Genomic DNA, 12,933 nt, shown 5'->3' with positions numbered 1-12,933 from the left:
ATTTGCCAAGACCAAGGAATATAAAAGAGAAGGAGGGGGTGCCTCACCCAATAACACATCTATTATTCTTCCTCTCTTATTCCTTGTGGCCGACCCTTCCTCTTCCCCTTTTCTTCTTCTTTGTGGTCGGCGGCATCTACCTCTTGGAGCTTCATTGGTGGCCAGATTTCACTTGAAGAAGAAGAAGAGAAAGGTGGCATTGTTTCCTAGCATCCCTTGGAGATTGGTTGGTGGCCGAAACTCATCATCCTTTGGAGGCTGTTGGTGGCCAAAACTTGGAAGCAAGAAGATAAGGCTTGGGTGGATTTCATCTTGGTAGATCGTCACCCACACGACGTCCAAGAGAAGGAGAGGAATACAATAGAAGATCAAGAGGTTTATAAGCTATAAAAGGTATAACTAGTTATTAGTTTCCGCATCATAACTAGTTCATCTTTTGTATAGATCTTGAAAAAATAAACACAAAAGGTTATCGATTTTAATTATCATTTTTGTTATCGATTTTCATTTTGATTTCATGTTTTGATATTGTGCTTCTATTGAGGTCTCTATAGTTAAACCTAGTTTACTGTAAGAAGTTAAATATCTAATTTTTCTGTGAGGCTTTGTCTAGGAAGTGGTGAATGATCACATACCCAAGAAGGCCTAGTGGCTCGCCATGTTTAACCTGGAAGCCGATCTTAGAAATAGATATTTGATAACTTCTGTAATATGGTTTAACTTAGGAAGATCTCATCGGTTGAACTTGGAGTAAGAATGTTAAGTTTCGTTCCCAATCCAAGTTTAACTTCTAAAGGGAAAATTTGGATTAATAATGTTAAGCATCATTTGCAATCTAAATTTAACTTTAGTAGAGCACATGGGTAGCTAGGATAGTTCTATGCTTGTACAAATTTTTGTACAAGGGAACTAGGACGGTATTCCGAGTAGCAACCAACATAAACAAGCCTAGTAAAATTCAACTAAATTCAATTCCATCATCCCACATTTGTGTCAATTATTTGACATAAGATAATCATAAAGGCTTGGTTGTTGTGGTTATTGTTATTTAGATTCACAGTTACAGTATTTATGCTTCAATGCCTTTATTTATCATTATATGCAATAATCCTTTTAATATAGAATCCTAAAAGAGGGAATCACCAGACTTATTGAGTTTGTCTAAGATTGTGTTGTCCATAACTATAGTTTGTTCACAAAGAAATATAATAGGTTTGATCTGTTGGATCGCGGTGGTCGGCTAGAAGGGGGTTGAATAGTCTGAAAATAAAAAACAAACCCTTTCTCGAACTCTTAAACTAACACTTGCATAAATTAGCTAAACAGAAAATAAATCAGAAAAGACGAGGCACCAGATTTGAATTGGTTACAACCGAGGAGGTTGTTAATCCAAAGAAAATGATCGTACTAAACACTCCTTCAGGTGGAGAAGCCTCTTACAACGATGAAGCGCAGAAAACATAAACTTAACTACAGAGAAAGCGTACAAGTGCAGAAAGAATGAATTGTTTGAGTTGTTGAAATGCTTCTGGACCAAGGTTGTATTATAGCCTTGGTCGGGATGCCCCGAAGGGATTCCGGGCGCCCTGGAGGGATAAAACTTTATCCCCCAATGTTCAGATCACATTTGACGCGATTTGATCAAAAAGTCAACTCCGGGTGCTTAGAAGGGTTCCTGGCGCCGTGGAGGGGTCCGGGCGCCCCGGTTGGAAAAGTCAACCCCGTTGACTTTTTCCAGCCCAGGTCTTCTGCTCTAGCTCTGTTCGCCTCAGACCGAGTCTTCCTCTTGCTTGGGTGATTTCTATCATCCGGAATAGGGCTCACCCGAACCCAACTTCCGGTCTTTTCGAGCAGGATTCCACTCCGGCTTCTCGTCCCACGGAATCGCCGTGTGCTTCCTTCTCATCCGCCAGTGTACTCATCCGTAGTCTTCGTCCCTCGGTCGCACCTCATGTCGACCTTCTCGCTAGCTGCATCTCTTGCTCCTCGAGCAGTCTTCCGCTCCGGCTTCTCATCCCTCGAAATCACCATACGCTTCCTTCTCATCCGCCGGTGTACTCTTCCGCAGCGCCTCGTCCCTCAGACGCACTGCGTGTCGTCCTTCTCACTAGCTGCGTCTTTCGCTCGACTACCTGTGCTCCTAAGCTCCTGCACACTTAGACACAAGGTTAAAAACCCACAGGACCTAACTTAACTTGTTGTTCACACCAAAACAACCTTGGAGTTCTAACAATCTCCCCCTTTTTGATGTGAACAACCCAAGTTAAGCTAGGGTAAAAATAGACATGAAAATAAACTAACTAATTTTGTAATAAAGTGCAAAGAGATAGAAAATTTAAATTTTGGTCTACCTCCCCCTAGACTTATACTTTTCTTTCTCCCCCTTTGATCACATTTAAAAAATGGGGTTCCGAAAAAAATCTAAGGGTTAAATTTTTTTTTCTAAGTTTCTTAACAAAAATTCTAAGTTAAATAAATTTTAAGTTAGAGAATTTGCAATAATTTTCAACGAAAAAATATTCTAAGTTAAAAAAAAAATTCTATGTAAAGCTTTAAGTAAGAGATTTTTCAAACAAAATTCTGACTTAGGAAATTTTGCAAAACAACATTTTGAAATTTTTCTAAGTAAAAATTTAAGTAGAAATTTCTAATTTCAGAAGAACTTTTAACTTATTTTTCTAAGTAAAAATTTTAAACAGAGATTTAAAAAAAAAACTTTTAACTTTTATGCAAAAGTGTTTTTTTTAAAAAAAATTTATAAGTAATTTTTTTTTGAAAATTTTAAAAAATGTTTAAAAAACTTTTTAAAGCATTATTAAGTTTCCACCTTAATGTCTTTATCAGAAAGTTAATTAAATATTTTATTTCAATATTTTGGCTTCTAGGTCGTGGCGAGGTACTAGGCCTTCTTGGTTATTGGAGCAACAACCACTTCCTTATAAAAAGCCTCATAAAGAAACTTTAATGTCTAATTTTCTCGTTGAGAGCTCTAAATCTGATTAATTCAAGTTTAAGTCAGACAGGACTTTGGAACCCAATATAGGTTCCAACCTACTGAATTGACTAAATATTTTTTAGGGACATATTTCTTTGAAATATTTCTAATATGTCCCTTATGATGTCGAATATACCAATTTAAATTATTAAATCTTCTAAAATTAGATGAGCATGCACGATTTTTCAAGCTATCTACTTGAATTTTCATATTTTCATTTTCTGATTTAACTTTATCTAATTCTTCTAAAGGGAAAGATTTAGCTAATATTATTTTTAAATTCTTAATTTCTATTTCTAACTTGCAGTAGTCTTTAGTTAGCAACTTAACAAACTTAAAAAGTTTATTGGGAGGAAGAGATCGTACCTCACTTACCTTGTCGATCTCGTTGTCCATGTCTCCCCCTGAACTGCTGCTTTCTTCCGACGTAGCTCCCCCTTCATCGATGCTCTCGATGCTCATCTTGAAAGAGCTTAAATCGCAGTCGTCGTCTTGATGACTCACCATTAATGTGGGTCCGGAGAACGCCCCGACTTCCGATTCGGACGACGTACCGTCCCACGTCGCCTTTAGGACCTTGCGCTTTTCGACAGGCTTCTTACCTTTATCCTTGTCCTTATTCCTCAGCTTGGGGCAGTTGTCCTTGATGTGCCCTTCTTCATCACAATGGTAGCAGCGGATGGTCCTTTTCTTTCTGCCCTACGGATGGTTAGTAGTTCTAGATTTACAAAGCTTTTTAAATCGTCTTACCATCATTACCATTTCCTCGTCGTCGAGAGAAGATTCCAACTCAAGTTCGTCTCTCGATGCTTTGAGGGCAACGTTGTTCTTGAGCTCCTTCATACCTGCACATCTTGATTCGTGCACTTCAAATGTCGAGAAAAATTCTTCTAGTGTAATTTTTTCTAAATCTTTCAAAATGTAAAAGGCATCTACTAGTGATGCCCATTTTGAAGTTCTCAGAAAAGAATTTAAAGCGTACCTTAGTGAATCTCGGTTACTTACCTTTCCTCCGAGATTCGACAGTCCGGTGATGATCTCTTTGATTCTCGAGTGCAGATGCGCAACTGTCTCGTCTTCCCCAAGTCGCAGGCTGGTGAGCTGATTGCGAAGTAGATCCCATCTAGCGAGCTTGTCTTCGGACGTTCCTTCGTGCAGCTCAAGAAACTTTTCCCAAAGTTCCTTTGTCGAGTCGTAGTTCCCTATCCGGTTGACTTCTTGTGACGGAAGAACGCTTAACAGATGGTATTCTACTTTACCGTTCGCCACGTAGTCGGCCTGTTCCTTTTTCGTCCATTGATATTTTTCTTTGCCCTCTAGAGCTACAAAGCCAAATTCCATTATTAAAATTAATTCAAAATCAGTTGTAAAGAATACCTGCATTCGCTTTTTCTAGGTAGCGAAATCCCCTTCGAATTTCGGAGGGTAGATGCTTGGTCCAACCATTATCTTTGCTTCGATTGGCGGTTAGTCCTCCTGAAGTGTCTCGACTCTGATACCACTTGTTGGATCGCGACGGCTAGCTAGAAGGGTGGTTGAATAGCCTGAAAATTAAAAAAAAAACCCTTTCTCGAACTCTTAAACTAACACTTGCATAAATTAGCTAAACAGAAACTAAATCAGAAAAGACGAGGCACAAGATTTGACTTGGTTGCAACCGGGGAGGTTGTTAATCCAAGGAAAATGATCGTACTAAAAACTCCTTCAGGCGGAGAAGCCTCTTACAATGATGAAGCGCAGAAAACAGAAGCTTAACTATAGAGAAAGCGTACAAGTGTAGAAAGAATGAATTGCTTGAGTTGATAAAAAGCTTCTGGACCAAGGTTGTATTTATAGCCTTGGTTGGGGCACCCCGAAGGGGTTCCGGGCGCCCTGGGGGGGATAAAACTTTATCCCCCAACGTTCAGATCGCAATTGACGCGATTTGGTCAAAAATTCAACTCCGGGGGCCCGAAAGGGTTCCGAGCGCCCAGGACTGTTTCAGGAGCCCCAAATAGGAAAAGTCAACCCCGTTGACATTTTTTGAGTACGGGTCTTCTGCTTCGGCTCCGTTCTCCTCAGACCAAGTCTTCCGCTCGTTTAGGTGATCTCTTCCATCCGGAATAGGGCTCACCCGAACCCAACTTCCGATCTTTTCGAGCAGGCTTCCGCTCTGGCTTCTCGTCCCTCGGAATCACCGCGTGCTTCCTTCTCGTCCGCCAGCGTACTCATCCGTAGTCTTCGTCCCTCGGCTGCACCCCGTGCCAACCTTCTCGCTAGCTACGTCTCTTGCTCCTCGATTAGTCTTTCGCTCCGACTTCTCGTCCCTCAGAATTACCGCACGCTTCCTTCTCGTCCGTCGGTGTACTCTTTCCGCAGAGCCTCATCCGTCGGACGCACCGCGTTCCGTCCTTCTCGCTAGCTGCGTCTTCCGCTTGACTTCATGTGCTCCTAAGCTCCTGTACACTTAGACACAAGGTTAAAAACACACAGGACCTAACTTAACTTGTTGTTCACACCAAAACAACCTTGGAGTTCCAACACGATCATTCTAAAGCATTTTATGGCTATCACTTTTCTCATTCTTATATTTCATATTGGTTCTAAAATGTAGCATGATGCTTATCCTAAAGACTGATCATCTAATTTAAGTTTCATCTAACAATTCAATGAAATTTTCTATTAACTGAGACCTACCAATTTCTACATTTGTTATTCTGAATGTATAGCATCCTTAAGTAAAAATCAATCAGGGGAATGCTCCTGTCAAAAACAGATAGAGAAATAATATTCAAGTTCTAGCGCTATAAGATCTGAGAGAAGTAAAAACAATATAAAAGCAACAAAATAACTGAATCTAGGAGAGAACAAAAAAATGAACTTATATCAAAATTTTGCATGGAAAATATTCACTTTTAGGCATAAAACATGATTGATAATAGAGTCAAATTATGTAGCTAACAAGACATAATTTTAACTTGGAAAAGACAAATATCATTAGTTGAGCGAACTACTTGAAAAAGATGTATTGGCTACATTTTATATAGAGTATAGACATGATCAATCTTTATACCACATTGTTCATTGATGACTTGAAAGTTGTTACTTGTAACAGTGGAGATATCAATCAAAAATTACTACAAAAGACATAGCAAGCAGAAGGATCAAGATCAAGGATACAGGTTAATGACTTCAAAGGGTAAGATTTGGCAAGTGCCGCTGGGGTCAGTCATACAATGGAAACTAATTTAACAACTCAAGTTGATTTGTTCCTACGATTGCTCTCTCATCCTCCAAGTTCCAAATGCAATTATTCCAGGTAGTGAGCATTTCAATTTCCTAATCCTAGTTTCCACATGAGAGCAACCATTAAAATGTGATGGTCAAACTGCTCAGATAACCCTGGTAAACATGGTTCTCTCAGATCACTTACAAAATGCTTAAGTTCATTACAAACTATCAAGAATTCCTTTTTAGGTATCTTATCTTTCCATTTGGTCTTTGCATTGTTCACCTATGGAAATTACCTGAACACATTTTGCATCTAATGACAAAGGACCTCTAAACGTAAACTAAAGTTGTCTATTTAAGCACATTATAATTCACCATTCAAATTCAGAATTATAATGAAGGAAATCTTACAAACTTGTGGCCAGAAGTAGTCAAGTTCTTGACGAGATGGTATGCACACACTATCCTTTAGGAGTGACTGCTCTGATACCAACTGAAACATCCTTAGACTTCCTTCATAATTTTTTTTCTTTGACCCATGATCATCAAAGGATATCCCTCTAAACATTTGCTGTAATTGCATCAAAGTTGTAACCCAACATAATGAACCACTATACCCAATATAACCTGTAGCATCCCAACAAGAGGGTAACAAAAGGAACCGGAAAGTACCAGTACAACTCCTCATACAATGAAAAAGACACATAATAAAAACAAGCCTTCGCTGCACTCCTAAGACATCTGGACAGTGTGTCGCGCATCCATCTCGCCTCCTCGTCTACACCGTCTGCATGCCCTCTATCATATCTTGGGAAACATCTCCCTCACCTATAATGTAGGCATCATGAGTCTACGAACCTAGCTAGTACAATCCAATATGAAAGATAAGACATCCATAAAATAGCAGGAATAGTAACTAGTAGGCATAGAACATAAACTCAAATACAGAATAAAGGAAGGAAAATACAGTATGTAAAAGAGTTTACATAGTTAATAAGGGTAAATATGACACACTGTGGTAACCACCATTTGAGCCAGTCAATCAGTCCCATGACCCTAGAGGTACCTTCTAGGAGACATGCAGTTATATAGCTGAAGCTAACAGTATCAGTCAATATTAGTCATGTTTGGAAGGGCCCTCCCCGAAGCTCATCCCGGGGCACCCATCCCGTACTACCACCATATATGCTCATATTCACCTAATTAACCACATAAGAAATCATAACCTATCCTCAACATCCTTATCATAATTCATTCATATCATTCTTCACATAAATAAGCATACTTACCGCATAGCTAATTTCCTTAAAAGAAAACTACCTAATTTAAACAGTGCATAAACAACCTAGGTATCTTGAGGTAGTAATGAATTAATAACCACTTTGAAGGTGGAGTCATGAGCCATCATATGAGAAAATCTGAACAACACCCAAGTTACAAACCAACTCACAACCACTTATATTCAATACTTGCACAGTACCTTCCCATAAAAAAGGTAATCCAATTCAATCCATAATCCTACACATATAAAGGAAATAAATAAAGCATCTACCTTGAACCGTGGATCATGCACAAACATGGAGAACTTCAATTGAAAACCAACACCTAAACACTTGCATTCAATCCTAATCTTAATATCGTATTACCCCCTCCAAAGAAGAATAGGAATACCACACAAAGACACAATGAAACCAGCCCACATTCCACAGTATGGTTCATAGAGTCCAAGACCATCCTGAAGAGTAAGAAACACCTCATATTCACATCACAAGCTACTAAATCCTTCCACCAGAATCACAGATAAATCGGAAGAAAACCAATCCCAAAAGAAATATCTATTATAACACAGTGAAATAGAACATAACCAAACTGAATTCACCTTCCATTTCAATCTAGCATTACCGAAGCAGTAGAAAATAATGAAAACATCTCCGTTTAGGCTCAATGTACCAACAATCTGTCTAACACGAGGAAATCATATGCAACTTCGAGATTGTAATGAACTCAACAAATCAATGGACCATTGGGAAGCAGAATTAACATCACGCGACATTGATAGGAAAATGACACATCATCCTTCTAAGCCAACAAGTGAAGACAACAACAAATGAAGGTAACAGCAAGCAGCGGTAATTGCATCACGGGTAAACCTAAATTTGTCCAGTAACACCGAAAACCCTCAAGAACAATAAGAACATCAAAATCCTTCTAGAAATCCCCTAGGAGTTACCAGATGAAGTGAGAGAATCATGGAAATCACAATTAAAGCAAGAACCTCATGGAAACAAAGATGGAACAAGAACATTGTAAAAATCTCAAGCCGAATCGAGAACATCACGAGAAGAAATCGAACCTCAACACAATCTACCAATCGGACATCGCGAATGGCAAATCGACTTCTCCTATTTACCTATCCGCTACCTCACAGCTCTTATATCACCATAAAGGAGAGTACTTGCCTCGTTTCCTTGCACCTTCGCAATCCCTTGCCCAGCCGTGCTATCGGTGCGATGGCTGAAGGCCATCGCGCTCAATCGTGACGCCCTCAAAGGAAATCGCCCGCGTGAGATGGTGCCTGGCCGGGTCTCATAGCCTGGCAGAAAGCTCGATCGGAGACCGCGAGGAGGAGAGGGGGAAGAGGTGCCACGATTTCGGCGGAGGCGGTGAGGAGCCTTTTCGATGGAAGCAGGGAAAGGGAGGCTTTATCTGAATACCTAGGTTAATTTTTCTATCATAGGATATTTAGATCAATTAACTCCCTATTTAATTGGGTGTTATTACAGGCTTCCATCAAACTTAATATTTCTATCCCCTTAAAATATGTCATATCAATTCATTTTATATCCCAAAAATCCCTAAAATTCATAGAAAATGTTAGTAAATAAATTCCCTAATTAATGCTCAGGATACCTTAATTTTATTTTGTTAAATAAATTCTTTATTTAATGCTTGTCGGACCTTACAATGGGATATATGGTATTCTTCTTCTTCCGATGATGATGGATCATCCCATGTTACTTTTAAGTTTTGGGTCTTCTTCCCTTTTTATTTTATCTTCTTCTTTTCTTTTTTTCTTCTTTCTTTTTTCCTTTTTCTTCAAGAGAGGACATTGATCCCTCATGTGACCTTCTTCTTGGCAATTGTAACATATTATCTTCTTGTGCTACTCTTGCTCCTTGAACTTTTTCTAACATATGATTTGTTAGATCTAAAATTATTAAAACTTTTCTTATTCTCCTTACCATATATGCTTCTTGATCGCTATCCATTGAAGCACTTAACTCCTCGAAAAAGGGCTTAAACGAACGTGTTAGTGCGTAGCGGAAATAATAAAAACAATAAGAAAAGAATGCAAACTCTAACACGTTCGTTTACGTGGTTCGGAGATAAATCTCTTACTCCACGATGTGTCTTTGAGTTGGATGATCTCTTAATCTGTCGGTGGATTAGTCTTAGGAAATCTTCGGCTAATGTACTCCGTCTTGGTGGAGTAAAACCTCCCACAAGATACTCTTCTTCTTTACAAGATGGAGAATAAGATTAGGAAGAAGAGTGTAGGTTTGGAAGCTTGAAGGCAATGACTTAGGAGTATCCAACAAGAATCAGTAACCTCCTTCATGCCCCAAGTTTCCTTTAAATATAGTGGAAAAAGTTGATCCTGAGTCAACTCATTTCCCGCCATTAGTCGACTAACAACACTATCAGTTGAATGGCGTTACCGTTGGACACAACCAACTATGGTACTCCATAGAATTCGGGATTCTTTCAATGGCTCTCTACTAGTCGACTGGTAACATCATCAGTCGACTGACCTTTAGAGCTGATGAGCACAAAATCATTCTATGCCTTTATGATCCCGGACTATTCGACTGGTCCAGTGACCAATCGATTGGTAGCTTACTGTTACGCAACCACAAGTGCATGATTTCATCGCTAGTAATAAAAGATATCATATCCACAAGGACTGGTTATAACTACTAAAGATATCTCAAAGCAAATTAGCTAAACAATCAACTAGGAATTACACGTACTAAGAAGCAATTAGAAAATAGAAATAGAAAAGTAATGCAGAAACTAGGTTTTATGAAAGTTCTAGGAGATTTGGTTTCTTTGTGATACTTATCAATGTAATATGATTTACCAATTATATCATCAATTGTCATGCATTTGTAAGAAGTTGTCGGTTATCTCCTACAGAAAACACCGGCAAGGGACTTATATCTACAGCTTAAGCAATTAAATAGTCATGATCATTATGAAGTCCGTTAGCGGGGTAGCCCTATCACGACGCCCCTTGGTCATACAACATAGAAACACATCACAAATTAATTCACATCAAGATATAGGGAACACCTCATCTATCTATCCCACTTCTTTATAGATTCTTGCTTCACCCTTCAAGGTGATCCCCAAGATGTCCGTTAACGGGGCAGCCCTGTCACGACGCCCTTCGGTCATACAATCTAGAGAATTCCTCTACAAGATCCATAAGTAATACAAACATCCAATCAAGAATGGTAATTAGATCCAAACACAACAATCTATACAAGATTGAATTGATACAAAACATAGCAACATCAATGAAACAAGAAGCTGACATATCCTTGAAATCTTACATCAATTCACATCACAAATACTCCCTCCATCCTAGAACAAGAAGGTCTACTACATGAAACAAAGGAAAAGATCCAAAGACAAGAAGATCATAAACATTTCGATCTAAATCAAGAAGATAGAAAAAGAAATGCTTATCTAGAGCCGACGAGTAATCTTCGGAACCAATCCTTCTACCGGAGTCGAATCGGGAATGGAAACATCTTTAGATCACCAGATCGACATCCAAAAGATGGAGCAAAGCCTCCAGATTGGATCTCCCCAAAGGGAGCGCCTCCCCCCTTTCAAAGAGGAAGAAACCCTTTATATAGAGCAGGGGATTTGGGCACCACATGACCCGTGTCACGACCGTGTGGACCTCACACGACCTCGGCTGCTTAGCCCTCGGCCAGAGTCACACCGCCAAATACTCCTCCTCCTCTGTAAACTTAACACGACTGTGTCTAGTACACGACCGAGCTCTGTTTATCTCAACATTAATGATTTTCCTCCTTTCCGACTTTTTCCAACACTTCCATGCCCATGAAGAAATCATGGCCAGCTCATGGAAGCGAAACGCAACCTGAAAACAAAAAATAACAACAAATTTAAAAGCACTAATTAATGAAAAAGATAATTACAATTTTAATCTAATCTAAAAAAATCCTTGGGTTGCCTCCCAAGAAGCGCTTGTTTAAGGTCATTAGCTCGACCGGTCTCCTTAATCTTCTTCTCGTTTTCTTTCCCTCGGAGGGCAGATATACTTTTCATTTTTGATGGGAGGCCTTCTCCCAATGCTCATCGGATCATGTCCCTCATCTGACGGTCTCCCATGAGGATGAAAATTCCAATCATTTAATTTGTAAGTGTCTACCCCACTGCAGACACTCACTAAAAGAGAAGAGACATGATTAGAAGAATTTGAAAATCATATTTCAACCTTTCCTTACCAATTACCAATTAGCAATTACTAATGCAAGTTTATGAATTTTAACATCAATTATAGCTCCAGCTATAGCAAGGAAAGGTCTTCCTAATATGATCAGAATTTTTGGGTCTTCTTCCATATCAAGTACCACAAAATCTGTGGGAATAATGATCCCACCAACTTCTACCGGCACATCGTTTATAATACCCATAGGGTACTTGTAAGAATGATCAGCTAATTACAGTGCAATAGTAGTAAGTTTAAAGTTTTTGAGACCTAACTTATTACAAATTGAATACGGAATGAGGCTAACACTCACCCCTAAATCACAAAAAGCTTTTTCTATAAATTCAGCTCCTATAATGCAAGGTATATAAAAACTTCCTGGATCTTTGAGCTTCGGGGAAGTGTTCTTCTCTAATAAAGCGCTACATTCCTCGATAAGTGCTATGGTCTCGATGTCTCCTTTTCTCCTCTTGTTGGACATGATGTCCTTCAGGAATTTGGCAAACTTTGACATTTGCTGAATGACATCAATCAAAGGAACCTCCACACAAATATCTTTAACTTTGTCTAGAAATCTGCCAAATTCTTCATCCTTTTTTAGTATGACTAATCTTGAGGAAAAGGGACTACTTGACTTTGTGGGTTAAGTGGAAGAGTCTCTTCAACCTTATTGGTATACTCTTCTTCATCTTGAATCTGAATTGGTTCAAGTGTTGGAGGAGAGAGGTCTTCTTTAATTTTTATCCTTTTTGTAAAATATGGTACCCCAAATAAAGATTTAATAATAAGGTTTAATAGGAAAATAACCATAATAGAATTTTTAGGAATTTTTGAGAATTTTTTTGGATTTAATCGGAGCTCGTATGATTTATGTTATGGGGATAAATTATTGGGCTAGGGAAAAGCCTATTTAAGTTACCCGATTTAAACGAGGAAATGTTTTATTTCCTTAAATGTTTTATTTTTACTTTTTATTTTCCTTTTCCCAAGCCCTATATTTCTCCTCGTCGAAACCTTCTTCTTCCTTCCCTCGCCGAATTCCTCTCCTCATCTCACCACAGCCGAACCTTCTTCTCTTCGACCCGTGCCCTAAGCTTCCCCGATGCCAACCCCTCCTATCCTCTTCCTTCCCGAGCCGCACCGCCAAGCTTTTCCCCTCTCCTCTTTATTGATCCTCCCCTGCTGTCGTCTCCTTGTCGCG

The sequence above is a fragment of the Zingiber officinale genome, chromosome 7B (assembly GCF_018446385.1).
Source record: "Zingiber officinale cultivar Zhangliang chromosome 7B, Zo_v1.1, whole genome shotgun sequence".
In the NCBI taxonomy this organism is placed as follows: Eukaryota; Viridiplantae; Streptophyta; class Magnoliopsida; order Zingiberales; family Zingiberaceae; genus Zingiber; species Zingiber officinale.
The sequence above is the reverse complement of the archived record's forward strand: the minus strand, read 5'-3'. Positions refer to the sequence as shown.